A 27,977-nucleotide genomic window follows, 5' to 3' on the forward strand; every position below is an offset into this window, starting at 1 on the left:
AACCAAGAATCCCATTTGAACCCTTACCTTCAACTGAGACCTGTTTTCCTCACCCTCTGAAATGTATTGATTTCTTGTTTGGTAGAGCAATCTAGAGAATTATGCAGTTACAGGGACCACGTGGCCTAATGGACAAGGCGTCTGACTTCGAATCAGAAGATTGAGGGTTCGAGTCCCTTCGTGGTTGACACGTTAGCTTTGTTGACGGTAAGAACCCCAAGTGTATAAATTGTCCACTCTAGCTGGATTAAGTTCTCTGGCAAAGTTTGTTATGAGTATAGTCAAGGCAGGCCACTTAGCTATGGTTAGAGCATGGTGCTAATAAAGCCATGGTGATGGGCTCAATCCCCCAATTACTGAATGATACATATACTGTGTTAGATTCCATAGAAGAGAGAAAGCACAAAAAATACTGAGAATCTTCACTGTCAAGTATGGGGGTCATCTTGGTGAAATCCCCAAAGACTGAAAGATAACATCACTTAATCCAGTGTAAAGAGTAAACAATTCACTCAATAACTTTCCTTGATTCATATCCGCTCCTGAAGAAAAGAATTGCTTTCCTTGTTGGATTCTTGTCAACTCTCTCTAGAAAAAAATCAAGAGGAAAGAGTGTGAATATCCAGTTACAGTGACCACGTGGCCTAATGGACATGTTGTCTGACTTCAGATCAGAAGATTGAGGATTTGAGTCCCTTTGTGGTTGGCAGGTTAGTTCTATTGAAGGAAAGAACCTCAAGTGTATAAATTGTTCACGCTGGCTGGGTTAAGTTCTCCTACAAATTTTGTTGGGAAAACAGTCCAACAGAGGCCGGTTAGCTCAGATGGTTAGAGCGTGGTGCTAATAACGCCAAGGTCATGGGTTCAATCCCCATACTGGCCATTTACTTTGAAAAAGACACCAATTCTAATTCTCCAAGGAGGAAACAAAGAATCCCATTTGAACCCTTACCTTCAACTGAGACCTGTTTTCCTCACCCTCTGAAATGGATTGATTTCTTGTTTGGTAGGGCAATCTAGAGAATTATGCAGTTACAGGGACCACGTGGCCTAATGGAGGAAATGGGTTCAATCCCCATACTGGCCATTTACTTTGAAAAAGACACCAATTCTAATTCTCCAAGGAGGAAACCAAGAATCCCATTTGAACCCTTACCTTCAACTGAGACCTGTTTTCCTCACCCTCTGAAATGTATTGATTTCTTGTTTGGTAGAGCAATCTAGAGAATTATGCAGTTACAGGGACCACGTGGCCTAATGGACGAGGCGTCTGACTTCGAATCAGAAGATTGAGGGTTCGAGTCCCTTCGTGGTTGACACATTAGCTTTGTTGACGGTAAAAACCCCAAGTGTATAAATTGTCCACTCTAGCTGGATTAAGTTCTCTGACGAAGTTTGTTATGAGTATAGTCAAGTCCGGCCAGTTAGCTATGGTTAGAGCATGGTGCTAATAAAGCCATGGTGATGGGCTCAATCCCCCAATTACTGAATGATACATATACTGTGTTAGATTCCATAGAAGAGAGAAAGCACAAAAAATACTGAGAATCTTCACTGTCAAGTATGGGGGTCATCTTGGTGAAATCCCCAAAGACTGAAAGATAACATCACTTAATCCAGTGTAAAGAGTAAACAATTCACTCAATAACTTTCCTTGATTCATATCCGCTCCTGAAGAAAAGAATTGCTTTCCTTGTTGGATTCTTGTCAACTCTCTCTAGAAAAAAATCAAGAGGAAAGAGTGTGAATATCCAGTTACAGTGACCACGTGGCCTAATGGACATGTTGTCTGACTTCAGATCAGAAGATTGAGGATTTGAGTCCCTTTGTGGTTGGCAGGTTAGTTCTATTGAAGGAAAGAACCTCAAGTGTATAAATTGTTCACGCTGGCTGGGTTAAGTTCTCCTACAAATTTTGTTGGGAAAACAGTCCAACAGAGGCCGGTTAGCTCAGATGGTTAGAGCGTGGTGCTAATAACGCCAAGGTCATGGGTTCAATCCCCATACTGGCCATTTACTTTGAAAAAGACACCAATTCTAATTCTCCAAGGAGGAAACAAAGAATCCCATTTGAACCCTTACCTTCAACTGAGACCTGTTTTCCTCACCCTCTGAAATGGATTGATTTCTTGTTTGGTAGGGCAATCTAGAGAATTATGCAGTTACAGGGACCACGTGGCCTAATGGAGGAAATGGGTTCAATCCCCATACTGGCCATTTACTTTGAAAAAGACACCAATTCTAATTCTCCAAGGAGGAAACCAAGAATCCCATTTGAACCCTTACCTTCAACTGAGACCTGTTTTCCTCACCCTCTGAAATGTATTGATTTCTTGTTTGGTAGAGCAATCTAGAGAATTATGCAGTTACAGGGACCACGTGGCCTAATGGACAAGGCGTCTGACTTCGAATCAGAAGATTGAGGGTTCGAGTCCCTTCGTGGTTGACACGTTAGCTTTGTTGACGGTAAGAACCCCAAGTGTATAAATTGTCCACTCTAGCTGGATTAAGTTCTCTGGCAAAGTTTGTTATGAGTATAGTCAAGTCCGGCCACTTAGCTATGGTTAGAGCATGGTGCTAATAAAGCCATGGTGATGGGCTCAATCCCCCAATTACTGAATGATACATATACTGTGTTAGATTCCATAGAAGAGAGAAAGCACAAAAAATACTGAGAATCTTCACTGTCAAGTATGGGGGTCATCTTGGTGAAATCCCCAAAGACTGAAAGATAACATCACTTAATCCAGTGTAAAGAGTAAACAATTCACTCAATAACTTTCCTTGATTCATATCCGCTCCTGAAGAAAAGAATTGCTTTCCTTGTTGGATTCTTGTCAACTCTCTCTAGAAAAAAATCAAGAGGAAAGAGTGTGAATATCCAGTTACAGTGACCACGTGGCCTAATGGACATGTTGTCTGACTTCAGATCAGAAGATTGAGGATTTGAGTCCCTTTGTGGTTGGCAGGTTAGTTCTATTGAAGGAAAGAACCTCAAGTGTATAAATTGTTCACGCTGGCTGGGTTAAGTTCTCCTACAAATTTTGTTGGGAAAACAGTCCAACAGAGGCCGGTTAGCTCAGATGGTTAGAGCGTGGTGCTAATAACGCCAAGGTCATGGGTTCAATCCCCATACTGGCCATTTACTTTGAAAAAGACACCAATTCTAATTCTCCAAGGAGGAAACAAAGAATCCCATTTGAACCCTTACCTTCAACTGAGACCTGTTTTCCTCACCCTCTGAAATGGATTGATTTCTTGTTTGGTAGGGCAATCTAGAGAATTATGCAGTTACAGGGACCACGTGGCCTAATGGAGGAAATGGGTTCAATCCCCATACTGGCCATTTACTTTGAAAAAGACACCAATTCTAATTCTCCAAGGAGGAAACCAAGAATCCCATTTGAACCCTTACCTTCAACTGAGACCTGTTTTCCTCACCCTCTGAAATGTATTGATTTCTTGTTTGGTAGAGCAATCTAGAGAATTATGCAGTTACAGGGACCACGTGGCCTAATGGACGAGGCGTCTGACTTCGAATCAGAAGATTGAGGGTTCGAGTCCCTTCGTGGTTGACACATTAGCTTTGTTGACGGTAAAAACCCCAAGTGTATAAATTGTCCACTCTAGCTGGATTAAGTTCTCTGACGAAGTTTGTTATGAGTATAGTCAAGTCCGGCCAGTTAGCTATGGTTAGAGCATGGTGCTAATAAAGCCATGGTGATGGGTTCAATACCCCAATTACTGAATGATACATATACTGTGTTAGATTCCATAGAAGAGAGAAAACACAAAAAATACTGAGAATCTTCACTGTCAAGTATGCAGGTCATCTTGTTGAAATCCCCAAAGACTGAAAGATAACATCACTTAATCCAGTGTAAAGAGTAAACAATTCACTCAATAACTTTCCTTGATTCATAACCGCTCCTGACGAAAAGAATTGCTTTCCTTCTTGGATTCTTGTCAACTCTCTCTAGAAAAAAATCAAGAGGAAAGAGTGTGAATAGCCAGTTACAGTGACCACATGGCCTAATGGACATGTTGTCTGACTTCAGATCAGAAGATTGAGGATTTGAGTCCCTTTGTGGTTGGCAGGTTAGTTCTATTGAAGGAAAGAACCTCAAGTGTATAAATTGTTCACGCTGGCTGGATTAAGTTCTCCTACAAATTTTGTTGGGAAAACAGTCCAACAGAGGCCGGTTAGCTCAGATGGTTAGAGCGTGGTGCTAATAACGCCAAGGTCATGGGTTCAATCCCCATACTGGCCATTTACTTTGAAAAAGACACCAATTCTAATTCTCCAAGGAGGAAACAAAGAATCCCATTTGAACCCTTACCTTCAACTGAGACCTGTTTTCCTCACCCTCTGAAATGGATTGATTTCTTGTTTGGTAGGGCAATCTAGAGAATTATGCAGTTCCAGGGACCACGTGGCCTAATGGAGGAAATGGGTTCAATCCCCATACTGGCCATTTACTTTGAAAAAGACACCAATTCTAATTCTCCAAGGAGGAAACCAAGAATCCCATTTGAACCCTTACCTTCAACTGAGACCTGTTTTCCTCACCCTCTGAAATGGATTGATTTCTTGTTTGGTAGGGCAATCTAGAGAATTATGCAGTTCCAGGGACCACGTGGCCTAATGGAGGAAATGGGTTCAATCCCCATACTGGCCATTTACTTTGAAAAAGACACCAATTCTAATTCTCCAAGGAGGAAACCAAGAATCCCATTTGAACCCTTACCTTCAACTGAGACCTGTTTTCCTCACCCTCTGAAATGTATTGATTTCTTGTTTGGTAGAGCAATCTAGAGAATTATGCAGTTACAGGGACCACGTGGCCTAATGGACGAGGCGTCTGACTTCGAATCAGAAGTTTGAGGGTTCGAGTCCCTTCGTGGTTGACACATTAGCTTTGTTGACGGTAAAAACCCCAAGTGTATAAATTGTCCACTCTAGCTGGATTAAGTTCTCTGACGAAGTTTGTTATGAGTATAGTCAAGTCCGGCCAGTTAGCTATGGTTAGAGCATGGTGCTAATAAAGCCATGGTGATGGGTTCAATACCCCAATTACTGAATGATACATATACTGTGTTAGATTCCATAGAAGAGAGAAAACACAAAAAATACTGAGAATCTTCACTGTCAAGTATGCAGGTCATCTTGTTGAAATCCCCAAAGACTGAAAGATAACATCACTTAATCCAGTGTAAAGAGTAAACAATTCACTCAATAACTTTCCTTGATTCATAACCGCTCCTGACGAAAAGAATTGCTTTCCTTCTTGGATTCTTGTCAACTCTCTCTAGAAAAAAATCAAGAGGAAAGAGTGTTAATATCCAGTTACAGTGACCACATGGCCTAATGGACATGTTGTCTGACTTCAGATCAGAAGATTGAGGATTTGAGTCCCTTTGTGGTTGGCAGGTTAGTTCTATTGAAGGAAAGAACCTCAAGTGTATAAATTGTTCACGCTGGCTGGATTAAGTTCTCCTACAAATTTTGTTGGGAAAACAGTCCAACAGAGGCCGGTTAGCTCAGATGGTTAGAGTGTGGTGCTAATAACGCCAAGGTCATGGGTTCAATCCCCATACTGGCCATTTACTTTGAAAAAGACACCAATTCTAATTCTCCAAGGAGGAAACAAAGAATCCCATTTGAACCCTTACCTTCAACTGAGACCTGTTTTCCTCACCCTCTGAAATGGATTGATTTCTTGTTTGGTAGGGCAATCTAGAGAATTATGCAGTTCCAGGGACCACGTGGCCTAATGGAGGAAATGGGTTCAATCCCCATACTGGCCATTTACTTTGAAAAAGACACCAATTCTAATTCTCCAAGGAGGAAACCAAGAATCCCATTTGAACCCTTACCTTCAACTGAGACCTGTTTTCCTCACCCTCTGAAATGTATTGATTTCTTGTTTGGTAGAGCAATCTAGAGAATTATGCAGTTACAGGGACCACGTGGCCTAATGGACAAGGCGTCTGACTTCGAATCAGAAGATTGAGGGTTCGAGTCCCTTCGTGGTTAACACGTTAGCTTTGTTGACGGTAAGAACCCCAAGTGTATAAATTGTCCACTCTAGCTGGATTAAGTTCTCTGGCAAAGTTTGTTATGAGTATAGTCAAGGCAGGCCGGTTAGCTATGGTTAGAGCATGGTGCTAATAAAGCCATGGTGATGGGCTCAATCCCCCAATTACTGAATGATACATATACTGTGTTAGATTCCATAGAAGAGAGAAAGCACAAAAAATACTGAGAATCTTCACTGTCAAGTATGGGGGTCATCTTGGTGAAATCCCCAAAGACTGAAAGATAACATCACTTAATCCAATGTAAAGAGTAAACAATTCACTCAATAACTTTCCTTGATTCATAACCGCTCCTGACGAAAAGAATTGCTTTCCTTCTTGGATTCTTGTCAACTCTCTCTAGAAAAAAATCAAGAGGAAAGAGTGTGAATATCCAGTTACAGTGACCACGTGGCCTAATGGACATGTTGTCTGACTTCAGATCAGAAGATTGAGGATTTGAGTCCCTTTGTGGTTGGCAGGTTAGTTCTATTGAAGGAAAGAACCTCAAGTGTATAAATTGTTCACGCTGGCTGGGTTAAGTTCTCCTACAAATTTTGTTGGGAAAACAGTCCAACAGAGGCCGGTTAGCTCAGATGGTTAGAGCGTGGTGCTAATAACGCCAAGGTCATGGGTTCAATCCCCATACTGGCCATTTACTTTGAAAAAGACACCAATTCTAATTCTCCAAGGAGGAAACAAAGAATCCCATTTGAACCCTTACCTTCAACTGAGACCTGTTTTCCTCACCCTCTGAAATGGATTGATTTCTTGTTTGGTAGGGCAATCTAGAGAATTATGCAGTTCCAGGGACCACGTGGCCTAATGGAGGAAATGGGTTCAATCCCCATACTGGCCATTTACTTTGAAAAAGACACCAATTCTAATTCTCCAAGGAGGAAACCAAGAATCCCATTTGAACCCTTACCTTCAACTGAGACCTGTTTTCCTCACCCTCTGAAATGTATTGATTTCTTGTTTGGTAGAGCAATCTAGAGAATTATGCAGTTACAGGGACCACGTGGCCTAATGGACAAGGCGTCTGACTTCGAATCAGAAGATTGAGGGTTCGAGTCCCTTCGTGGTTGACACGTTAGCTTTGTTGACGGTAAAAACCCCAAGTGTATAAATTGTCCACTCTAGCTGGATTAAGTTCTCTGACGAAGTTTGTTATGAGTCAAGTCAGGCCAGTTAGCTATGGTTAGAGCATGGTGCTAATAAAGCCATGGTGATGGGTTCAATCCCCCAATTACTGAATGATACATATACTGTGTTAGATTCCATAGAAGAGAGAAAACACAAAAAATACTGAGAATCTTCACTGTCAAGTATGCAGGTCATCTTGTTGAAATCCCCAAAGACTGAAAGATAACATCACTTAATCCAGTGTAAAGAGTAAACAATTCACTCAATAACTTTCCTTGATTCATAACCGCTCCTGACGAAAAGAATTGCTTTCCTTCTTGGATTCTTGTCAACTCTCTCTAGAAAAAAATCAAGAGGAAAGAGTGTGAATAGCCAGTTACAGTGACCACATGGCCTAATGGACATGTTGTCTGACTTCAGATCAGAAGATTGAGGATTTGAGTCCCTTTGTGGTTGGCAGGTTAGTTCTATTGAAGGAAAGAACCTCAAGTGTATAAATTGTTCATGCTGGCTGGATTAAGTTCTCCTACAAATTTTGTTGGGAAAACAGTCCAACAGAGGCCGGTTAGCTCAGATGGTTAGAGCGTGGTGCTAATAACGCCAAGGTCATGGGTTCAATCCCCATACTGGCCATTTACTTTGAAAAAGACACCAATTCTAATTCTCCAAGGAGGAAACAAAGAATCCCATTTGAACCCTTACCTTCAACTGAGACCTGTTTTCCTCACCCTCTGAAATGGATTGATTTCTTGTTTGGTAGGGCAATCTAGAGAATTATGCAGTTCCAGGGACCACGTGGCCTAATGGAGGAAATGGGTTCAATCCCCATACTGGCCATTTACTTTGAAAAAGACACCAATTCTAATTCTCCAAGGAGGAAACCAAGAATCCCATTTGAACCCTTACCTTCAACTGAGACCTGTTTTCCTCACCCTCTGAAATGGATTGATTTCTTGTTTGGTAGGGCAATCTAGAGAATTATGCAGTTCCAGGGACCACGTGGCCTAATGGAGGAAATGGGTTCAATCCCCATACTGGCCATTTACTTTGAAAAAGACACCAATTCTAATTCTCCAAGGAGGAAACCAAGAATCCCATTTGAACCCTTACCTTCAACTGAGACCTGTTTTCCTCACCCTCTGAAATGTATTGATTTCTTGTTTGGTAGAGCAATCTAGAGAATTATGCAGTAACAGGGACCACGTGGCCTAATGGACAAGGCGTCTGACTTTGAATCAGAAAATTGAGGGTTCGAGTCCCTTCGTGGTTGACACGTTAGCTTTGTTGACGGTAAGAACCCCAAGTGTATAAGTTGTCCACTCTAGCTGGATTAAGTTCTCTGGCAAAGTTTGTTATGAGTATAGTCAAGGCAGGCCGGTTAGCTATGGTTAGAGCATGGTGCTAATAAAGCCATGGTGATGGGCTCAATCCCCCAATTACTGAATGATACATATACTGTGTTAGATTCCATAGAAGAGAGAAAGCACAAAAAATACTGAGAATCTTCACTGTCAAGTATGGGGGTCATCTTGGTGAAATCCCCAAAGACTGAAAGATAACATCACTTAATCCAGTGTAAAGAGTAAACAATTCACTCAATAACTTTCCTTGATTCATAACCGCTCCTGAAGAAAAGAATTGCTTTCCTTGTTGGATTCTTGTCAACTCTCTCTAGAAAAAAATCAAGAGGAAAGAGTGTGAATATCCAGTTACAGTGACCACGTGGCCTAATGGACATGTTGTCTGACTTCAGATCAGAAGATTGAGGATTTGAGTCCCTTTGTGGTTGGCAGGTTAGTTCTATTGAAGGAAAGAACCTCAAGTGTATAAATTGTTCACGCTGGCTGGGTTAAGTTCTCCTACAAATTTTGTTGGGAAAACAGTCCAACAGAGGCCGGTTAGCTCAGATGGTTAGAGCGTGGTGCTAATAATGCCAAGGTCATGGGTTCAATCCCCATACTGGCCATTTACTTTGAAAAAGACACCAATTCTAATTCTCCAAGGAGGAAACAAAGAATCCCATTTGAACCCTTACCTTCAACTGAGACCTGTTTTCCTCACCCTCTGAAATGGATTGATTTCTTGTTTGGTAGGGCAATCTAGAGAATTATGCAGTTCCAGGGACCACGTGGCCTAATGGAGGAAATGGGTTCAATCCCCATACTGGCCATTTACTTTGAAAAAGACACCAATTCTAATTCTCCAAGGAGGAAACCAAGAATCCCATTTGAACCCTTACCTTCAACTGAGACCTGTTTTCCTCACCCTCTGAAATGTATTGATTTCTTGTTTGGTAGAGCAATCTAGAGAATTATGCAGTTACAGGGACCACGTGGCCTAATGGACAAGGTGTCTGACTTCGAATCAGAAGATTGAGGGTTCGAGTCCCTTCGTGGTTGACACGTTAGCTTTGTTGACGGTAAAAACCCCAAGTGTATAAATTGTCCACTCTAGCTGGATTAAGTTCTCTGACGAAGTTTGTTATGAGTCAAGTCAGGCCAGTTAGCTATGGTTAGAGCATGGTGCTAATAAAGCCATGGTGATGGGTTCAATCCCCCAATTACTGAATGATACATATACTGTGTTAGATTCCATAGAAGAGAGAAAACACAAAAAATACTGAGAATCTTCACTGTCAAGTATGCAGGTCATCTTGTTGAAATCCCCAAATACTGAAAGATAACATCACTTAATCCAGTGTAAAGAGTAAACAATTCACTCAATAACTTTCCTTGATTCATAACCGCTCCTGACGAAAATAATTGCTTTCCTTCTTGGATTCTTGTCAACTCTCTCTAGAAAAAAATCAAGAGGAAAGAGTGTGAATATCCAGTTACAGTGACCACGTGGCCTAATGGACATGTTGTCTGACTTCAGATCAGAAGATTGAGGATTTGAGTCCCTTTGTGGTTGGCAGGTTAGTTCTATTGAAGGAAAGAACCTCAAGTGTATAAATTGTTCACGCTGGCTGGGTTAAGTTCTCCTACAAATTTTGTTGGGAAAACAGTCCAACAGAGGCCGGTTAGCTCAGATGGTTAGAGCGTGGTGCTAATAACGCCAAGGTCATGGGTTCAATCCCCATACTGGCCATTTACTTTGAAAAAGACACCAATTCTAATTCTCCAAGGAGGAAACAAAGAATCCCATTTGAACCCTTACCTTCAACTGAGACCTGTTTTCCTCACCCTCTGAAATGGATTGATTTCTTGTTTGGTAGGGCAATCTAGAGAATTATGCAGTTCCAGGGACCACGTGGCCTAATGGAGGAAATGGGTTCAATCCCCATACTGGCCATTTACTTTGAAAAAGACACCAATTCTAATTCTCCAAGGAGGAAACCAAGAATCCCATTTGAACCCTTACCTTCAACTGAGACCTGTTTTCCTCACCCTCTGAAATGGATTGATTTCTTGTTTGGTAGGGCAATCTAGAGAATTATGCAGTTCCAGGGACCACGTGGCCTAATGGAGGAAATGGGTTCAATCCCCATACTGGCCATTTACTTTGAAAAAGACACCAATTCTAATTCTCCAAGGAGGAAACCAAGAATCCCATTTGAACCCTTACCTTCAACTGAGACCTGTTTTCCTCACCCTCTGAAATGTATTGATTTCTTGTTTGGTAGAGCAATCTAGAGAATTATGCAGTAACAGGGACCACGTGGCCTAATGGACAAGGCGTCTGACTTTGAATCAGAAAATTGAGGGTTCGAGTCCCTTCGTGGTTGACACGTTAGCTTTGTTGACGGTAAGAACCCCAAGTGTATAAGTTGTCCACTCTAGCTGGATTAAGTTCTCTGGCAAAGTTTGTTATGAGTATAGTCAAGGCAGGCCGGTTAGCTATGGTTAGAGCATGGTGCTAATAAAGCCATGGTGATGGGCTCAATCCCCCAATTACTGAATGATACATATACTGTGTTAGATTCCATAGAAGAGAGAAAGCACAAAAAATACTGAGAATCTTCACTGTCAAGTATGGGGGTCATCTTGGTGAAATCCCCAAAGACTGAAAGATAACATCACTTAATCCAGTGTAAAGAGTAAACAATTCACTCAATAACTTTCCTTGATTCATAACCGCTCCTGAAGAAAAGAATTGCTTTCCTTGTTGGATTCTTGTCAACTCTCTCTAGAAAAAAATCAAGAGGAAAGAGTGTGAATATCCAGTTACAGTGACCACGTGGCCTAATGGACATGTTGTCTGACTTCAGATCAGAAGATTGAGGATTTGAGTCCCTTTGTGGTTGGCAGGTTAGTTCTATTGAAGGAAAGAACCTCAAGTGTATAAATTGTTCACGCTGGCTGGGTTAAGTTCTCCTACAAATTTTGTTGGGAAAACAGTCCAACAGAGGCCGGTTAGCTCAGATGGTTAGAGCGTGGTGCTAATAACGCCAAGGTCATGGGTTCAATCCCCATACTGGCCATTTACTTTGAAAAAGACACCAATTCTAATTCTCCAAGGAGGAAACAAAGAATCCCATTTGAACCCTTACCTTCAACTGAGACCTGTTTTCCTCACCCTCTGAAATGGATTGATTTCTTGTTTGGTAGGGCAATCTAGAGAATTATGCAGTTCCAGGGACCACGTGGCCTAATGGAGGAAATGGGTTCAATCCCCATACTGGCCATTTACTTTGAAAAAGACACCAATTCTAATTCTCCAAGGAGGAAACCAAGAATCCCATTTGAACCCTTACCTTCAACTGAGACCTGTTTTCCTCACCCTCTGAAATGTATTGATTTCTTGTTTGGTAGAGCAATCTAGAGAATTATGCAGTTACAGGGACCACGTGGCCTAATGGACAAGGTGTCTGACTTCGAATCAGAAGATTGAGGGTTCGAGTCCCTTCGTGGTTGACACGTTAGCTTTGTTGACAGTAAAAACCCCAAGTGTATAAATTGTCCACTCTAGCTGGATTAAGTTCTCTGACGAAGTTTGTTATGAGTATAGTCAAGTCAGGCCAGTTAGCTATGGTTAGAGCATGGTACTAATAAAGCCATGGTGATGGGTTCAATACCCCAATTACTGAATGATACATATACTGTGTTAGATTCCATAGAAGAGAGAAAACACAAAAAATACTGAGAATCTTCACTGTCAAGTATGCAGGTCATCTTGTTGAAATCCCCAAATACTGAAAGATAACATCACTTAATCCAGTGTAAAGAGTAAACAATTCACTCAATAACTTTCCTTGATTCATAACCGCTCCTGACGAAAAGAATTGCTTTCCTTCTTGGATTCTTGTCAACTCTCTCTAGAAAAAAATCAAGAGGAAAGAGTGTGAATATCCAGTTACAGTGACCACATGGCCTAATGGACATGTTGTCTGACTTCAGATCAGAAGATTGAGGATTTGAGTCCCTTTGTGGTTGGCAGGTTAGTTCTATTGAAGGAAAGAACCTCAAGTGTATAAATTGTTCACGCTGGCTGGGTTAAGTTCTCCTACAAATTTTGTTGGGAAAACAATCCAACAGAGGCCGGTTAGCTCAGATGGTTAGAGCGTGGTGCTAATAACGCCAAGGTCATGGGTTCAATCCCCATACTGGCCATTTACTTTGAAAAAGACACCAATTCTAATTCTCCAAGGAGGAAACAAAGAATCCCATTTGAACCCTTACCTTCAACTGAGACCTGTTTTCCTCACCCTCTGAAATGTATTGATTTCTTGTTTGGTAGGGCAATCTAGAGAATTATGCAGTTCCAGGGACCACGTGGCCTAATGGAGGAAATGGGTTCAATCCCCATACTGGCCATTTACTTTGAAAAAGACACCAATTCTAATTCTCCAAGGAGGAAACCAAGAATCCAATTTGAACCCTTACCTTCAACTGAGACCTGTTTTCCTCACCCTCTGAAATGTATTGATTTCTTGTTTGGTAGAGCAATCTAGAGAATTATGCAGTTACAGGGACCACGTGGCCTAATGGACAAGGCGTCTGACTTCGAATCAGAAGATTGAGGGTTCGAGTCCCTTCGTGGTTGACACGTTAGCTTTGTTGACGGTAAAAACCCCAAGTGTATAAATTGTCCACTCTAGCTGGATTAAGTTCTCTGACGAAGTTTGTTATGAGTCAAGTCAGGCCAGTTAGCTATGGTTAGAGCATGGTGCTAATAAAGCCATGGTGATGGGTTCAATCCCCCAATTACTGAATGATACATATACTGTGTTAGATTCCATAGAAGAGAGAAAACACAAAAAATACTGAGAATCTTCACTGTCAAGTATGCAGGTCATCTTGTTGAAATCCCCAAATACTGAAAGATAACATCACTTAATCCAGTGTAAAGAGTAAACAATTCACTCAATAACTTTCCTTGATTCATAACCGCTCCTGACGAAAAGAATTGCTTTCCTTCTTGGATTCTTGTCAACTCTCTCTAGAAAAAAATCAAGAGGAAAGAGTGTGAATAGCCAGTTACAGTGACCACATGGCCTAATGGACATGTTGTCTGACTTCAGATCAGAAGATTGAGGATTTGAGTCCCTTTGTGGTTGGCAGGTTAGTTCTATTGAAGGAAAGAACCTCAAGTGTATAAATTGTTCATGCTGGCTGGATTAAGTTCTCCTACAAATTTTGTTGGGAAAACAGTCCAACAGAGGCCGGTTAGCTCAGATGGTTAGAGCGTGGTGCTAATAACGCCAAGGTCATGGGTTCAATCCCCATACTGGCCATTTACTTTGAAAAAGACACCAATTCTAATTCTCCAAGGAGGAAACAAAGAATCCCATTTGAACCCTTACCTTCAACTGAGACCTGTTTTCCTCACCCTCTGAAATGGATTGATTTCTTGTTTGGTAGGGCAATCTAGAGAATTATGCAGTTCCAGGGACCACGTGGCCTAATGGAGGAAATGGGTTCAATCCCCATACTGGCCATTTACTTTGAAAAAGACACCAATTCTAATTCTCCAAGGAGGAAACCAAGAATCCCATTTGAACCCTTACCTTCAACTGAGACCTGTTTTCCTCACCCTCTGAAATGTATTGATTTCTTGTTTGGTAGAGCAATCTAGAGAATTATGCAGTTACAGGGACCACGTGGCCTAATGGACAAGGCGTCTGACTTCGAATCAGAAAATTGAGGGTTCGAGTCCCTTCGTGGTTGACACGTTAGCTTTGTTGACGGTAAAAACCCCAAGTGTATAAATTGTCCACTCTAGCTGGATTAAGTTCTCTGGCAAAGTTTGTTATGAGTATAGTCAAGGCAGGCCAGTTAGCTATGGTTAGAGCATGGTGCTAATAAAGCCATGGTGATGGGCTCAATCCCCCAATTACTGAATGATACGTATACTGTGTTAGATTCCATAGAAGAGAGAAAACACAAAAAATACTGAGAATCTTCACTGTCAAGTATGCAGGTCATCTTGTTGAAATCCCCAAAGACTGAAAGATAACATCACTTAATCCAGTGTAAAGAGTAAACAATTCACTCAATAACTTTCCTTGATTCATAACCGCTCCTGACGAAAATAATTGCTTTCCTTCTTGGATTCTTGTCAACTCTCTCTAGAAAAAAATCAAGAGGAAAGAGTGTGAATATCCAGTTACAGTGACCACATGGCCTAATGGACATGTTGTCTGACTTCAGATCAGAAGATTGAGGATTTGAGTCCCTTTGTGGTTGGCAGGTTAGTTCTATTGAAGGAAAGAACCTCAAGTGTATAAATTGTTCACGCTGGCTGGATTAAGTTCTCCTACAAATTTTGTTGGGAAAACAGTCCAACAGAGGCCGGTTAGCTCAGATGGTTAGAGCGTGGTGCTAATAACGCCAAGGTCATGGGTTCAATCCCCATACTGGCCATTTACTTTGAAAAAGACACCAATTCTAATTCTCCAAGGAGGAAACAAAGAATCCCATTTGAACCCTTACCTTCAACTGAGACCTGTTTTCCTCACCCTCTGAAATGGATTGATTTCTTGTTTGGTAGGGCAATCTAGAGAATTATGCAGTTCCAGGGACCACGTGGCCTAATGGAGGAAATGGGTTCAATCCCCATACTGGCCATTTACTTTGAAAAAGACACCAATTCTAATTCTCCAAGGAGGAAACCAAGAATCCCATTTGAACCCTTACCTTCAACTGAGACCTGTTTTCCTCACCCTCTGAAATGTATTGATTTCTTGTTTGGTAGAGCAATCTAGAGAATTATGCAGTTACAGGGACCACGTGGCCTAATGGACAAGGCGTCTGACTTCGAATCAGAAAATTGAGGGTTCGAGTCCCTTCGTGGTTGACACGTTAGCTTTGTTGACGGTAAGAACCCCAAGGGTATAAATTGTCCACTCTAGCTGGATTAAGTTCTCTGGCAAAGTTTGTTATGAGTATAGTCAAGGCAGGCCGGTTAGCTATGGTTAGAGCATGGTGCTAATAAAGCCATGGTGATGGGCTCAATCCCCCAATTACTGAATGATACATATACTGTGTTAGATTCCATAGAAGAGAGAAAGCACAAAAAATACTGAGAATCTTCACTGTCAAGTATGCAGGTCATCTTGGTGAAATCCCCAAAGACTGAAAGATAACATCACTTAATCCAGTGTAAAAAGTAAACAATTCACTCAATAACGTTCCTTGATTCATAACCGCTCCTGAAGAAAAGAATTGCTTTCCTTGTTGGATTCTTGTCAACTCTCTCTAGAAAAAAATCAAGAGGAAAGAGTGTGAATATCCAGTTACAGTGACCACGTGGCCTAATGGACATGTTGTCTGACTTCGAATCAGAAGATTGAGGGTTCGAGTCCCTTCGTGGTTGACACGTTAGCTTTGTTGACGGTAAGAACCCCAAGTGTATAAATTGTCCACTCTAGCTGGATTAAGTTCTCTGGCAAAGTTTGTTATGAGTATAGTCAAGGCAGGCCGGTTAGCTATGGTTAGAGCATGGTGCTAATAAAGCCATGGTGATGGGCTCAATCCCCCAATTACTGAATGATACATATACTGTGTTAGATTCCATAGAAGAGAGAAAGCACAAAAAATACTGAGAATCTTCACTGTCAAGTATGGGGTCATCTTGGTGAAATCCCCAAAGACTGAAAGATAACATCACTTAATCCAGTGTAAAGAGTAAACAATTCACTCAATAACTTTCCTTGATTCATAACCGCTCCTGAAGAAAAGAATTGCTTTCCTTGTTGGATTCTTGTCAACTCTCTCTAGAAAAAAATCAAGAGGAAAGAGTGTGAATATCCAGTTACAGTGACCACGTGGCCTAATGGACATGTTGTCTGACTTCAGATCAGAAGATTGAGGATTTGAGTCCCTTTGTGGTTGGCAGGTTAGTTCTATTGAAGGAAAGAACCTCAAGTGTATAAATTGTTCACGCTGGCTGGGTTAAGTTCTCCTACAAATTTTGTTGGGAAAACAGTCCAACAGAGGCCGGTTAGCTCAGATGGTTAGAGCGTGGTGCTAATAATGCCAAGGTCATGGGTTCAATCCCCATACTGGCCATTTACTTTGAAAAAGACACCAATTCTAATTCTCCAAGGAGGAAACCAAGAATCCCATTTGAACCCTTACCTTCAACTGAGACCTGTTTTCCTCACCCTCTGAAATGTATTGATTTCTTGTTTGGTAGGGCAATCTAGAGAATTATGCAGTTCCAGGGACCACGTGGCCTAATGGAGGAAATGGGTTCAATCCCCATACTGGCCATTTACTTTGAAAAAGACACCAATTCTATTTCTCCAAGGAGGAAACCAAGAATCCCATTTGAACCCTTACCTTCAACTGAGACCTGTTTTCCTCACCCTCTGAAATGTATTGATTTCTTGTTTGGTAGAGCAATCTAGAGAATTGTGCAGTTACAGGGACCACGTGGCCTAATGGACAAGGCGTCTGACTTCGAATCAGAAGATTGAGGGTTCGAGTCCCTTCGTGGTTGACACGTTAGCTTTGTTGACGGTAAGAACCCCAAGTGTATAAATTGTCCACTCTAGCTGGATTAAGTTCTCTGGCAAAGTTTGTTATGAGTATAGTCAAGGCAGGCCGGTTAGCTATGGTTAGAGCATGGTGCTAATAAAGCCATGGTGATGGGCTAAATCCCCCAATTACTGAATGATACATATACTGTGTTAGATTCCATAGAAGAGAGAAAGCACAAAAAATACTGAGAATCTTCACTGTCAAGTATGCAGGTCATCTTGTTGAAATCCCCAAATACTGAAAGATAACATCACTTAATCCAGTGTAAAGAGTAAACAATTCACTCAATAACTTTCCTTGATTCATAACCGCTCCTGACGAAAAGAATTGCTTTCATTCTTGGATTCTTGTCAACTCTCTCTAGAAAAAAATCAAGAGGAAAGAGTGTGAATATCCAGTTACAGTGACCACATGGCCTAATGGACATGTTGTCTGACTTCAGATCAGAAGATTGAGGATTTGAGTCCCTTTGTGGTTGGCAGGTTAGTTCTATTGAAGGAAAGAACCTCAAGTGTATAAATTGTTCACGCTGGCTGGGTTAAGTTCTCCTACAAATTTTGTTGGGAAAACAGTCCAACAGAGGCCGGTTAGCTCAGATGGTTAGAGCGTGGTGCTAATAATGCCAAGGTCATGGGTTCAATCCCCATACTGGCCATTTACTTTGAAAAAGACACCAATTCTAATTCTCCAAGGAGGAAACCAAGAATCCCATTTGAACCCTTACCTTCAACTGAGACCTGTTTTCCTCACCCTCTGAAATGTATTGATTTCTTGTTTGGTAGGGCAATCTAGAGAATTATGCAGTTCCAGGGACCACGTGGCCTAATGGAGGAAATGGGTTCAATCCCCATACTGGCCATTTACTTTGAAAAAGACACCAATTCTATTTCTCCAAGGAGGAAACCAAGAATCCCATTTGAACCCTTACCTTCAACTGAGACCTGTTTTCCTCACCCTCTGAAATGTATTGATTTCTTGTTTGGTAGAGCAATCTAGAGAATTGTGCAGTTACAGGGACCACGTGGCCTAATGGACAAGGCGTCTGACTTCGAATCAGAAGATTGAGGGTTCGAGTCCCTTCGTGGTTGACACGTTAGCTTTGTTGACGGTAAGAACCCCAAGTGTATAAATTGTCCACTCTAGCTGGATTAAGTTCTCTGGCAAAGTTTGTTATGAGTATAGTCAAGGCAGGCCGGTTAGCTATGGTTAGAGCATGGTGCTAATAAAGCCATGGTGATGGGCTAAATCCCCCAATTACTGAATGATACATATACTGTGTTAGATTCCATAGAAGAGAGAAAGCACAAAAAATACTGAGAATCTTCACTGTCAAGTATGCAGGTCATCTTGTTGAAATCCCCAAATACTGAAAGATAACATCACTTAATCCAGTGTAAAGAGTAAACAATTCACTCAATAACTTTCCTTGATTCATAACCGCTCCTGACGAAAAGAATTGCTTTCATTCTTGGATTCTTGTCAACTCTCTCTAGAAAAAAATCAAGAGGAAAGAGTGTGAATATCCAGTTACAGTGACCACATGGCCTAATGGACATGTTGTCTGACTTCAGATCAGAAGATTGAGGATTTGAGTCCCTTTGTGGTTGGCAGGTTAGTTCTATTGAAGGAAAGAACCTCAAGTGTATAAATTGTTCACGCTGGCTGGGTTAAGTTCTCCTACAAATTTTGTTGGGAAAACAGTCCAACAGAGGCCGGTTAGCTCAGATGGTTAGAGCGTGGTGCTAATAACGCCAAGGTCATGGGTTCAATCCCCATACTGGCCATTTACTTTGAAAAAGACACCAATTCTAATTCTCCAAGGAGGAAACAAAGAATCCCATTTGAACCCTTACCTTCAACTGAGACCTGTTTTCCTCACCCTCTGAAATGTATTGATTTCTTGTTTGGTAGGGCAATCTAGAGAATTATGCAGTTCCAGGGACCACGTGGCCTAATGGAGGAAATGGGTTCAATCCCCATACTGGCCATTTACTTTGAAAAAGACACCAATTCTAATTCTCCAAGGAGGAAACCAAGAATCCCATTTGAACCCTTACCTTCAACTGAGACCTGTTTTCCTCACCCTCTGAAATGTATTGATTTCTTGTTTGGTAGAGCAATCTAGGGAATTATGCAGTTACAGGGACCACGTGGCCTAATGGACAAGGCGTCTGACTTCGAATCAGAAGATTGAGGGTTCGAGTCCCTTCGTGGTTGACACGTTAGCTTTGTTGACGGTAAAAACCCCAAGTGTATAAATTGTCCACTCTAGCTGGATTAAGTTCTCTGACGAAGTTTGTTATGAGTATAGTCAAGTCAGGCCAGTTAGCTATGGTTAGAGCATGGTGCTAATAAAGCCATGGTGATGGGTTCAATACCCCAATTACTGAATGATACATATACTGTGTTAGATTCCATAGAAGAGAGAAAACACAAAAAATACTGAGAATCTTCACTGTCAAGTATGCAGGTCATCTTGTTGAAATCCCCAAAGACTGAAAGATAACATCACTTAATCCAGTGTAAAGAGTAAACAATTCACTCAATAACTTTCCTTGATTCATAACCGCTCCTGACAAAAAGAATTGCTTTCCTTGTTGGATTCTTGTCAACTCTCTCTAGAAAAAAATCAAGAGGAAAGAGTGTGAATATCCAGTTACAATGACCACATGGCCTAATGGACATGTTGTCTGACTTCAGATCAGAAGATTGAGGATTTGAGTCCCTTTGTGGTTGGCAGGTTAGTTCTATTGAAGGAAAGAACCTCAAGTGTATAAATTGTTCACGCTGGCTGGATTAAGTTCTCCTACAAATTTTGTTGGGAAAACATTCCAACAGAGGCCAGTTAGCTCAGATGGTTAGAGCGTGGTGCTAATAACGCCAAGGTCATGGGTTCAATTCCCATACTGGCCATTTACTTTGAAAAAGACACCAATTCTAATTCTCCAAGGAGGAAACCAAGAATCCCATTTGAACCCTTACCTTCAACTGAGACCTGTTTTCCTCACCCTCTGAAATGTATTGATTTCTTGTTTGGTAGGGCAATCTAGAGAATTATGCAGTTACAGGGACCACGTGGCCTAATGGAGGAAATGGGTTCAATCCCCATACTGGCCATTTACTTTGAAAAAGACACCAATTCTAATTCTCCAAGGAGGAAACCAAGAATCCCATTTGAACCCTTACCTTCAACTGAGACCTGTTTTCCTCACCCTCTGAAATGTATTGATTTCTTGTTTGGTAGGGCAATATAAAGAATTATCCAGCTGCAGGGACCACGTGGCCTAATGGACAAGGCGTCTGACTTCAAATCAGAAGATAGAGGGTTCAAGTCCCTTCGTGGTTCACAGTAAGAACCCTAAGTGTATAAATTGTCCACTCCAGCTGGATTAACTTCTCTGACAAAGTTTGTTATAAGGATAGTTAAGGTTAGAGTATTTTGGTAATAACGCCAAGGTCATGGGTTCAATCCCCATACTGGCCATTTACTACATAATACATATACTGGAAGATATTCCATAGAAGTTATTATGTCAGTTCTAAGGTGAACTAATGATGGGAAAAAAAATGTTTTTAATAAGCTGTAGTTTGGACATTAATACTCGACTTATCAGGTTGATAACCAGCTTCGTATGACTGTTAATCACGGTCTCTTATGTTAGGATTTGTATTTATTTTACATATTTAAAATACCTTTAAAATCATCGTTGTTAGACTAGCAGTTAAACGCTGCTCGCTGCCTTCAATGCGACATATTGCACTGCCTGACTTCATATTTTCTCTCGTCTGAAATATTGCAAAAGGGAGTTTTTTTTTAACAGGAATGCTCTAGAACCTCAATAAGTTCTCCGACAAAGTTTGTTGGGAAAATAGTCCAACAGGTTGTCATGTCTAACAAACTATGAACAAAGAGGTTTAAGACAAACAGGCTCCCAAAGAATAAAGTTACAGCAACAAATGTAGAAAAAAACAAAAATCATCAAGTATGTGCAAACTACACCGTGTTGTTATTTTTTCCCCATAGTTAGCTCACCTTAGAACTTAATATAATAATTCCTGTTTTTTTACTTTAAATGAATGTGTTGCTTTGACTCTTTAATGTGCCGTGTTCTGAGGATAAGAAACGGCCTGGAGACACTAAACATTTGTATGAAAATGTAATTCAGAATTTATAAAGAGGTAGTTCTGGTTTAATGTTTGTTCCATTGGATCCTGGATATTTGGATCCAAAATGATGTAAGATGAAGACCAGAATTCATAGTATGCATTTTTTCCTTTTTCTTTTTGCAGTAGGTTTGCTGAATGTTACACCTGTTGTGAAATTGTGAAGAGATTCATATTTTTGCTTTTTTCATCTATTTGAAAGTGTTTATTAAATTGTGAACTTCCAAGTCAAGTCCTGATCTAAACAACACAAAAATGTAAAAAAAAAAAAAAAAAAAGATAATATCTCAGAAAATACCCTACTTGTCTCGGAGGGGTTGAGATTCATAGAGTTTTTAATTTGGATTCCTTTCCTGTGGAAAATATAGAAAATATTGCACCAGACATCTACGGTGAAACGGTGCATACATAAAAACCTTCTAATCTTAGTTTTGGGTTTGACTGTTTGATTGCTTTACTGAGGAGACCAATTAGATTAAATTAAACTAAAGCTGATTAAGGGGAAGTTTAAAGGGTGAAGTGGCTTTTATAGACTGACACACATTTAGAGTTCTTCATCAGTTTTCTCTTTGCCTCTATTTTTTTATGTGAAATATATGAAATAAATATGCTATAAATAAATGAATACCATTTAAGGTTTGCTTAGAGCCTTTGTAAAATAAAAGTCAAATTGTATTATAGCTGAAGAGATGTCCCTTATGTTACAAAGAAACAGTCTACAAAGACTCCATTCTGACATAACTCATACAGAAGACAAAAACAAAGGGCTCTAGGTCATCTTTAATGTGTGCAAATTTTACAGACCTGAGACAATATGATGAATCCGCCACAAGGTGTCAGCAGAGGAACAATAGAAAGGTTCTCTGAGAGTGAGAGAGGGCAACGGTTAAGTGAGGCGGACAAAAGAGTCGGAGAGCAGTTGAGCCTCTCATTCAGCTGTTATGAATCTGAATTATATGGGTATCTCTTCTTTCCCCTGAAGGATAATCTACCTTACCGTAGCTACTGATGAGATTCAAATCAAAAAAATTAATTACCCATATCTCACTGCTTAGTCCTGACAGACACTACAGAGGGGCACATAGGAAGATTGAATATTGGGACCAATAATCCAGAAAGATCAAGCAGTCCCAAAACACATGAACAATATGTGCTAACTGAACCGAAGGTACACACTGCTGCTATTAAACAGATTTTTAAAGAGATGAGTAAAGACAGAAAGCAAGGCCACAACATCTTGTTGATTAAACCTAATAAAAATCTGCTCAGGAGCTCTGCACAAATGTTTTGGCCATGTACACTGGCTTTGTGTACGGGTCGTCACTCATCCACACATGTTCATTTTGATATTTTCAGGTCCCTTCTCAAGAGGAGGCTTTGTACCCGGTCCTATTTTTCCTCCCAGCAACAATCATGAAACCCAAGAAGTTACAGTCTTTGATTTTTTTGGGGGGGGAAATAAAAAGGGAGCCATTATACTCAATTTGAAGCATTTAGCAAATCAATGAAGTGATCATTAAAACATTTTATCATGCCTTGCTCTTTTAATTCATCTTAATCTGCATATTTTAATAATTTCAAGCTTTTAGATGAGGTGCTGCACATTATTCTCTAAACATTAAAATCACCAGAACAGAAGGAAGGTCAAACCACCATGCAATTCACAAAATGCTTCAGTGGTCATTTGTAACCTCTAGTGTTACAGGATTTCTTAAGGCCTTAATTATTAAGTTTTGAAACATTATTGCATATGTTAATTCCACTTAATTGATCATTTTCAGAAACAAAGCATGAGCTAAATACATATTTTCTACTCTCATTGTAAAAGCATTTAAAATGCTGTTTGTTGTTTTTGATCAAATCGGTCTTCAGTAGATGAAATGTGCTCAGACGATATGAAACCGTAGATATTTAAATCATTCACTTTCAGTGGGAACTTCTTGTCCTGGTCCATATGGCTTAATAGCTGAGCCCAGTCTTCTGTTCTTTAATCTGTCAATCAAACTCCACTAAGAGCACAGATGAAATGATCCTGTTCAAGGTTAAAGGAAGATTTTAGGTCTTGGAGACTGTGAAAAGTGGCCTCTGGTATCAAAATCACTGTTGTTCACTCAACCAACCTTCTTACTCAGAGGTTAAGAGGTGCTTTATAAGCAACAGCTCATCCCGTTCATCTGAAGAGTCTCAATCCAACAGCAGAATATGTTACACAGCAGCTTCAATCCAACTCACTTCAGCGGTATGAGCCCGAAAAAGAAACATATTTTTTTGTGATGTACAATTAACAGGGATTGAGTTTACCGAAATAAAAAAAAATCATGATGCAGATTTTTAAAAAGTGAAAAGCAAAGCTTTGTTAGGTCTGTCCTCCAGAGGAGAAGAAAACAACTTTTTAAATTTTTGTTGAATGGAAGTTGGATTGATCACTTCTGATACGCATCAGAAGTCAAGAACTCTAAACACGAGTTGGCTTTAACAACACAGCATCAAGCAGATGTGTTGCTCAAGTTGAAATGTTTGATCTATTACGGATTGTTAAGCTGCACTTTTATGTAGCTATCTGTTTAAATAAAGACAAATATATCATTTATGGTCAACAGGGTACCCCGTGCACAGCCTAAACACGCTCCCAGGTGCTCACGGTTGCAGGATCAAATCATGAAAAAACAGAAGTCTGTGCACACTGAAAATAACTTCACTATATTTTTATTGTGAGCGAACAACGCGTTTCACCTGTAGCTTCTTCAGGTGATTGTGCTGGGCGAACCTGAAGAAGCTAAAGGTGAAACGCGTTGTTCGCGCACAATAAAAATATAGTGAAGTTATTTTCAGTGTGCCACGGACTTCTGTTTTTTCACAAACATATCATTTTTAGATTACTGCTGATGGGACAATGTCATTAGCGTGGATAATGTTCCATGTTGTTTTTTGCTGTCCACATGGGCTGTTTCTCTGTCACACACGTAGGATAGTGCGGTATGGGATTTATTAACTCTTGCATTTATATAGGTCAATCGGACCCAAACTGGACGAGGTGTTCTGTGCATGCTTCACAGTTGATGCATCAACTTTGTTCTGGAAGTCAAACATCATAAATGCGTAACATAGCGGAACTTGCGTTGTCGTTTGCCTTCGGATATCACCATAAGGTAGAGGGATAGCGTGCATTTGTACCAAGAGTAAAGGCCGAAGTATTTACAAAATGTAAAAATCTGTAAAAGAGTCCATCTTTTTACCATTTGGTATTCAGTTTGCTGCCCGCTAACTTGTTAGCAAGATCAACCAGAAGAAGGTCCAATAGTAACTAGCTGTAATGAGTTTTATCACCACCTATCATGAACACAGACATAACTCAATAAATCGATTCTCTCCCCGTGCTTGTAGACTGGGACAACAAAGAGTAGTCCAATTAATGGCTTTATCAAGCTATAACCCTAGCTCGACTCAACCAAGCATGTAAACATATTGAGTGAGTACAATGTGGTTTAACTTAACATGATTGCTTCCTATAGAACAAACGTTACAAATATAAAAGAAGGAAAACACAAAAACATTTCCCAATGACAACATGTATGGTCACTTGTGTTTAGCCTATATAATTAAATAAATACAATGTAGATAAAAATCTAGTTGTGGATGGCTTCTTACCAAAGGGTCTGGAGGTTTCTGCCTGTTAAATGCGCTTTCTCATGTGCCTGCTCACGATGGAAATTACTGATCAGGCCGGCTTTTCACATTAAGTTGATAACTTGTGGTTTGGTGCATTTTGAATAAATAATAGTTGGTTGATTAATAAAAAAACACTTGTGGTAAAAACTTTATAAAACCTGAAAACTCAATATATTGATGACTGGAAAACATACATTTACCTCTATTTTTCTCCCTCGAAAAGTAAACAAGTTACAGTGGATACATCTGCCTTTACAGTAAATGTCCTTTATATCTAATTGCAAATGAATGATTCAGACATTTAGACTCAGAGCATGCAACATGAAAGGCATTCTGCTTACATCAACACATTCTTGTAATTTTTCCTTTTCCTTTTCTTAACCTTCAGTGTGTTGTCATGATTTACACATCACCACACACACACACACACACACACACACACACACACACACTATAACTCCCTGCCTGCCCTCTGTAGATCCACGGCTGCTCTGACAGGCCACATTAGAAAGAGCCTCCTCAGCATGAACACATCATAAAAGTGGACATGCAATTTCTGTTTTCACCAAATAGCCAGTCGAGCTCGTTCTGCTTCTTTGATTTTAATACACTCGACAAGCAGCTTAGCAGCCAAAGAGAGAGAGGGAGCTCAGGCCCCGGGAGGGGGGTGAGAAAGTGTGTGTGAGAAAACAGAGAGAGAAAGAGAGTTATGCCTTCCAGCACTGTTAAATCCATTTCTTTGACTGAATTATCAACTAGAATTTGATTAATATGCAAATTTAGAGGGGGGAGGGAGAGTTGCGCGGATAATTCTCTTTGTGGATGGTAATTAATCACTGGTTAAAGTAAATTAATACATATATCAATTTTGTCAGGGACACGCTTAGTTCAATAGCCCGTAAAATTGAAGTTTGAAGTGTTAAGGGGCTCTACAGGAACGTTATAACTAAAACTTTCAAATCTGCCCTATTTAGTGATCAATCAAGCTGTGCCCTGCGGCAGAGCAGCTCATTTCTTCTGCTCTGTCCTCAACATCGACTGTAGCCTATATATTCAACGTCTTACACACATCCCAGCACAGCAGCACAGCCAAGTGCAGATGATGATGTTGATAATCTTGATGGAAACAATAATAGTCATCACTGGAAGGCCTGATGTGTGTTAATTATGGTCTTCAATCACAGTAAAATATATTTGCAATAATTGTATATAAGAGTATTATTATTTGTTACTGTATAAGTATCTCATTGTTTTAACAACAACAAAAAATATTGGAATAATCAAAAATGTATAGAAGTAGTTTATGGTCTTTATAGCTATAGCATATTGGTATTGTTGTTATATTAACTGTAATACTGCTTTAATAAAAACCTTTTCAAAAAGTACAATGTACTACATTTTTTTAAGAAATAAAAATAAATAAATAATAATAATAGTAACCATAATTATTATTATTATATGTTGATGATGCATGCACTTGATGAAGACTTGGTTCTTATATATATTTGGTGTTGACAGGTGACAGCAGTCAGTACTTCTGAGGTCCACCAGTATGGGGGGTCAGGTCCAGTTGTTTAAGCAGGAAGGAATGCATCAAACTTCAATTTTCCGGTCGGTTGAATAAATGATTCTTTTCTTCTCTCTCTTTCTGTGTGTGTGTGTGTGTGTGTGTGTGTGCGCGCGCGCGTGCACCTTATATCCTTAAAAGAAGCCCACATTTCCCATTCTATTTACATGTCAGAATATTTGAAGAAAAACCTCCCTCAATTCCAATCGTGTGGCTTCATTGGAGACAGACAGGTTTTTCTTTTCTTCTTATATAATAAAATAAATAATAAATATAAATAGTAAATAAATACTAATACAATTGAAAAGAATTTGGAAACAAATGACCAACATCTTTTGAGATAAGTAGGCTATAAAGGACATTATGAAAAAGGCCAAATTGTTGGTTTGGTGATGAGGAAATTGTTTCGGTAAAAAGGTGTTTGTTTTTTTAATAGCCTATAAAAAATAAAAGAATATAGCCTAGAAAATAATGATGCATTCCATATATTCAGTGGGTGTCCTACAAGGTGAAAATATAGGCTATAGCAGTGGGTTTATTTTTTTACAGACTAGACAGTGCTATTCTTTTATTGTATTCTTCCTTTTTCTGTTAAGGCTAATAACCTATAGCATGACTAAATGTATAGGCTGATATTTTTGTGAACTACCGCCAGAATAACTGCTGGCTACAAAAAATGCCGCAGACAGCGGATGATGAGCAGATGAAGTGTGTGACTTAAGCATCAATGTAATCATGAAGTTAATCATTTGAACACTCACGAACCAAAACGAGGCACCGATCTGCCCACATGAGCTGCTTTCACATTCATTGTCGTGTTTAAACGCGGCGGATCGGGGAGCAGCGAGTGTGTCTGCATTGTGTGCGACAAAAGAGGGGCTACGCTGCTGAAAGGACGGGTTAAGTCAATCCATCAAAGTGACTCGTAAATGAGAGGAGAATCCTAAAACCATATGGCCGCAAAATAATTCTCCGTTGACCGCCTTTGTGCGCTCAGGCCCGCCGGACGGTGCGGCAGACGAATAGCTTGTGTCCGTATTGCGCGCTGCTGGAGAGAGCTCCCCAGAGAACACACACACACACACACACACACACGCACACACACACACACACACACACACACGCACACACACACACACACACACACACTACAGAGCCTCATCTCGGCTCCAGATTGTTTTTCTCACAGAAAAAAAGAAAATACACACAGAAGGTCAGAAACCAAATTGCTGTTGTAAATTGACTTGGCAAACAACACCGTTTCTGCGCCAAAACACCACAAAACACATGTAACTGACTCTAAGAGATATGATTTAAAAAAAGACAACCTTATCCAGTAGCCTATATAGGGCCTATAGGCTACATAAAATCGGTTCTCATATTGAAAAACATTGAAATAAAATAATAACTCATAGAACAGTGCAATAG

General features: G+C 40.2%; 35 non-coding genes across 35 annotated transcripts; all 35 read left to right on the forward strand.

Moving 5' to 3' along the window:
• The first annotated feature begins 114 nt into the window (after positions 1–114).
• Positions 115–187, forward strand: trnar-ucg (transfer RNA arginine (anticodon UCG)). Its single transcript has one exon. It is a non-coding gene; the product is annotated as a tRNA-Arg (tRNA).
• Positions 188–809: 622 nt separating this feature from the next.
• Positions 810–883, forward strand: trnai-aau (transfer RNA isoleucine (anticodon AAU)). The gene has a single exon. It is a non-coding gene; the product is annotated as a tRNA-Ile (tRNA).
• A 360-nt stretch (positions 884–1,243) lies between these two features.
• On the forward strand, positions 1,244–1,316 carry trnar-ucg (transfer RNA arginine (anticodon UCG)). Its single transcript has one exon. It is a non-coding gene; the product is annotated as a tRNA-Arg (tRNA).
• A 622-nt stretch (positions 1,317–1,938) lies between these two features.
• Positions 1,939–2,012, forward strand: trnai-aau (transfer RNA isoleucine (anticodon AAU)). Its single transcript has one exon. It is a non-coding gene; the product is annotated as a tRNA-Ile (tRNA).
• Positions 2,013–2,372: 360 nt separating this feature from the next.
• Positions 2,373–2,445, forward strand: trnar-ucg (transfer RNA arginine (anticodon UCG)). Its single transcript has one exon. It is a non-coding gene; the product is annotated as a tRNA-Arg (tRNA).
• A 622-nt stretch (positions 2,446–3,067) lies between these two features.
• trnai-aau (transfer RNA isoleucine (anticodon AAU)) lies at positions 3,068–3,141 on the forward strand. The gene has a single exon. It is a non-coding gene; the product is annotated as a tRNA-Ile (tRNA).
• A 360-nt stretch (positions 3,142–3,501) lies between these two features.
• On the forward strand, positions 3,502–3,574 carry trnar-ucg (transfer RNA arginine (anticodon UCG)). Its single transcript has one exon. It is a non-coding gene; the product is annotated as a tRNA-Arg (tRNA).
• Positions 3,575–4,196: 622 nt separating this feature from the next.
• Positions 4,197–4,270, forward strand: trnai-aau (transfer RNA isoleucine (anticodon AAU)). The gene has a single exon. It is a non-coding gene; the product is annotated as a tRNA-Ile (tRNA).
• A 564-nt stretch (positions 4,271–4,834) lies between these two features.
• trnar-ucg (transfer RNA arginine (anticodon UCG)) lies at positions 4,835–4,907 on the forward strand. The gene has a single exon. It is a non-coding gene; the product is annotated as a tRNA-Arg (tRNA).
• A 622-nt stretch (positions 4,908–5,529) lies between these two features.
• trnai-aau (transfer RNA isoleucine (anticodon AAU)) lies at positions 5,530–5,603 on the forward strand. Its single transcript has one exon. It is a non-coding gene; the product is annotated as a tRNA-Ile (tRNA).
• A 360-nt stretch (positions 5,604–5,963) lies between these two features.
• trnar-ucg (transfer RNA arginine (anticodon UCG)) lies at positions 5,964–6,036 on the forward strand. Its single transcript has one exon. It is a non-coding gene; the product is annotated as a tRNA-Arg (tRNA).
• A 622-nt stretch (positions 6,037–6,658) lies between these two features.
• Positions 6,659–6,732, forward strand: trnai-aau (transfer RNA isoleucine (anticodon AAU)). The gene has a single exon. It is a non-coding gene; the product is annotated as a tRNA-Ile (tRNA).
• Positions 6,733–7,092: 360 nt separating this feature from the next.
• trnar-ucg (transfer RNA arginine (anticodon UCG)) lies at positions 7,093–7,165 on the forward strand. The gene has a single exon. It is a non-coding gene; the product is annotated as a tRNA-Arg (tRNA).
• A 617-nt stretch (positions 7,166–7,782) lies between these two features.
• Positions 7,783–7,856, forward strand: trnai-aau (transfer RNA isoleucine (anticodon AAU)). The gene has a single exon. It is a non-coding gene; the product is annotated as a tRNA-Ile (tRNA).
• Positions 7,857–8,420: 564 nt separating this feature from the next.
• trnaq-uug (transfer RNA glutamine (anticodon UUG)) lies at positions 8,421–8,493 on the forward strand. The gene has a single exon. It is a non-coding gene; the product is annotated as a tRNA-Gln (tRNA).
• A 622-nt stretch (positions 8,494–9,115) lies between these two features.
• On the forward strand, positions 9,116–9,189 carry trnai-aau (transfer RNA isoleucine (anticodon AAU)). Its single transcript has one exon. It is a non-coding gene; the product is annotated as a tRNA-Ile (tRNA).
• Positions 9,190–9,549: 360 nt separating this feature from the next.
• On the forward strand, positions 9,550–9,622 carry trnar-ucg (transfer RNA arginine (anticodon UCG)). The gene has a single exon. It is a non-coding gene; the product is annotated as a tRNA-Arg (tRNA).
• Positions 9,623–10,239: 617 nt separating this feature from the next.
• On the forward strand, positions 10,240–10,313 carry trnai-aau (transfer RNA isoleucine (anticodon AAU)). The gene has a single exon. It is a non-coding gene; the product is annotated as a tRNA-Ile (tRNA).
• A 564-nt stretch (positions 10,314–10,877) lies between these two features.
• On the forward strand, positions 10,878–10,950 carry trnaq-uug (transfer RNA glutamine (anticodon UUG)). Its single transcript has one exon. It is a non-coding gene; the product is annotated as a tRNA-Gln (tRNA).
• Positions 10,951–11,572: 622 nt separating this feature from the next.
• trnai-aau (transfer RNA isoleucine (anticodon AAU)) lies at positions 11,573–11,646 on the forward strand. The gene has a single exon. It is a non-coding gene; the product is annotated as a tRNA-Ile (tRNA).
• Positions 11,647–12,006: 360 nt separating this feature from the next.
• Positions 12,007–12,079, forward strand: trnar-ucg (transfer RNA arginine (anticodon UCG)). The gene has a single exon. It is a non-coding gene; the product is annotated as a tRNA-Arg (tRNA).
• A 622-nt stretch (positions 12,080–12,701) lies between these two features.
• trnai-aau (transfer RNA isoleucine (anticodon AAU)) lies at positions 12,702–12,775 on the forward strand. Its single transcript has one exon. It is a non-coding gene; the product is annotated as a tRNA-Ile (tRNA).
• Positions 12,776–13,135: 360 nt separating this feature from the next.
• On the forward strand, positions 13,136–13,208 carry trnar-ucg (transfer RNA arginine (anticodon UCG)). The gene has a single exon. It is a non-coding gene; the product is annotated as a tRNA-Arg (tRNA).
• A 617-nt stretch (positions 13,209–13,825) lies between these two features.
• Positions 13,826–13,899, forward strand: trnai-aau (transfer RNA isoleucine (anticodon AAU)). Its single transcript has one exon. It is a non-coding gene; the product is annotated as a tRNA-Ile (tRNA).
• A 360-nt stretch (positions 13,900–14,259) lies between these two features.
• Positions 14,260–14,332, forward strand: trnar-ucg (transfer RNA arginine (anticodon UCG)). Its single transcript has one exon. It is a non-coding gene; the product is annotated as a tRNA-Arg (tRNA).
• A 622-nt stretch (positions 14,333–14,954) lies between these two features.
• trnai-aau (transfer RNA isoleucine (anticodon AAU)) lies at positions 14,955–15,028 on the forward strand. Its single transcript has one exon. It is a non-coding gene; the product is annotated as a tRNA-Ile (tRNA).
• A 360-nt stretch (positions 15,029–15,388) lies between these two features.
• trnar-ucg (transfer RNA arginine (anticodon UCG)) lies at positions 15,389–15,461 on the forward strand. Its single transcript has one exon. It is a non-coding gene; the product is annotated as a tRNA-Arg (tRNA).
• Positions 15,462–15,907: 446 nt separating this feature from the next.
• trnar-ucg (transfer RNA arginine (anticodon UCG)) lies at positions 15,908–15,980 on the forward strand. Its single transcript has one exon. It is a non-coding gene; the product is annotated as a tRNA-Arg (tRNA).
• A 621-nt stretch (positions 15,981–16,601) lies between these two features.
• trnai-aau (transfer RNA isoleucine (anticodon AAU)) lies at positions 16,602–16,675 on the forward strand. Its single transcript has one exon. It is a non-coding gene; the product is annotated as a tRNA-Ile (tRNA).
• Positions 16,676–17,035: 360 nt separating this feature from the next.
• Positions 17,036–17,108, forward strand: trnar-ucg (transfer RNA arginine (anticodon UCG)). Its single transcript has one exon. It is a non-coding gene; the product is annotated as a tRNA-Arg (tRNA).
• Positions 17,109–17,730: 622 nt separating this feature from the next.
• On the forward strand, positions 17,731–17,804 carry trnai-aau (transfer RNA isoleucine (anticodon AAU)). The gene has a single exon. It is a non-coding gene; the product is annotated as a tRNA-Ile (tRNA).
• Positions 17,805–18,164: 360 nt separating this feature from the next.
• trnar-ucg (transfer RNA arginine (anticodon UCG)) lies at positions 18,165–18,237 on the forward strand. Its single transcript has one exon. It is a non-coding gene; the product is annotated as a tRNA-Arg (tRNA).
• A 622-nt stretch (positions 18,238–18,859) lies between these two features.
• Positions 18,860–18,933, forward strand: trnai-aau (transfer RNA isoleucine (anticodon AAU)). Its single transcript has one exon. It is a non-coding gene; the product is annotated as a tRNA-Ile (tRNA).
• A 360-nt stretch (positions 18,934–19,293) lies between these two features.
• trnar-ucg (transfer RNA arginine (anticodon UCG)) lies at positions 19,294–19,366 on the forward strand. The gene has a single exon. It is a non-coding gene; the product is annotated as a tRNA-Arg (tRNA).
• Positions 19,367–19,988: 622 nt separating this feature from the next.
• On the forward strand, positions 19,989–20,062 carry trnai-aau (transfer RNA isoleucine (anticodon AAU)). The gene has a single exon. It is a non-coding gene; the product is annotated as a tRNA-Ile (tRNA).
• Positions 20,063–27,977: the final 7,915 nt, after the last annotated feature.

This window comes from Labrus mixtus, chromosome 6 (assembly GCF_963584025.1).
Source record: "Labrus mixtus chromosome 6, fLabMix1.1, whole genome shotgun sequence".
In the NCBI taxonomy this organism is placed as follows: Eukaryota; Metazoa; Chordata; class Actinopteri; order Labriformes; family Labridae; genus Labrus; species Labrus mixtus.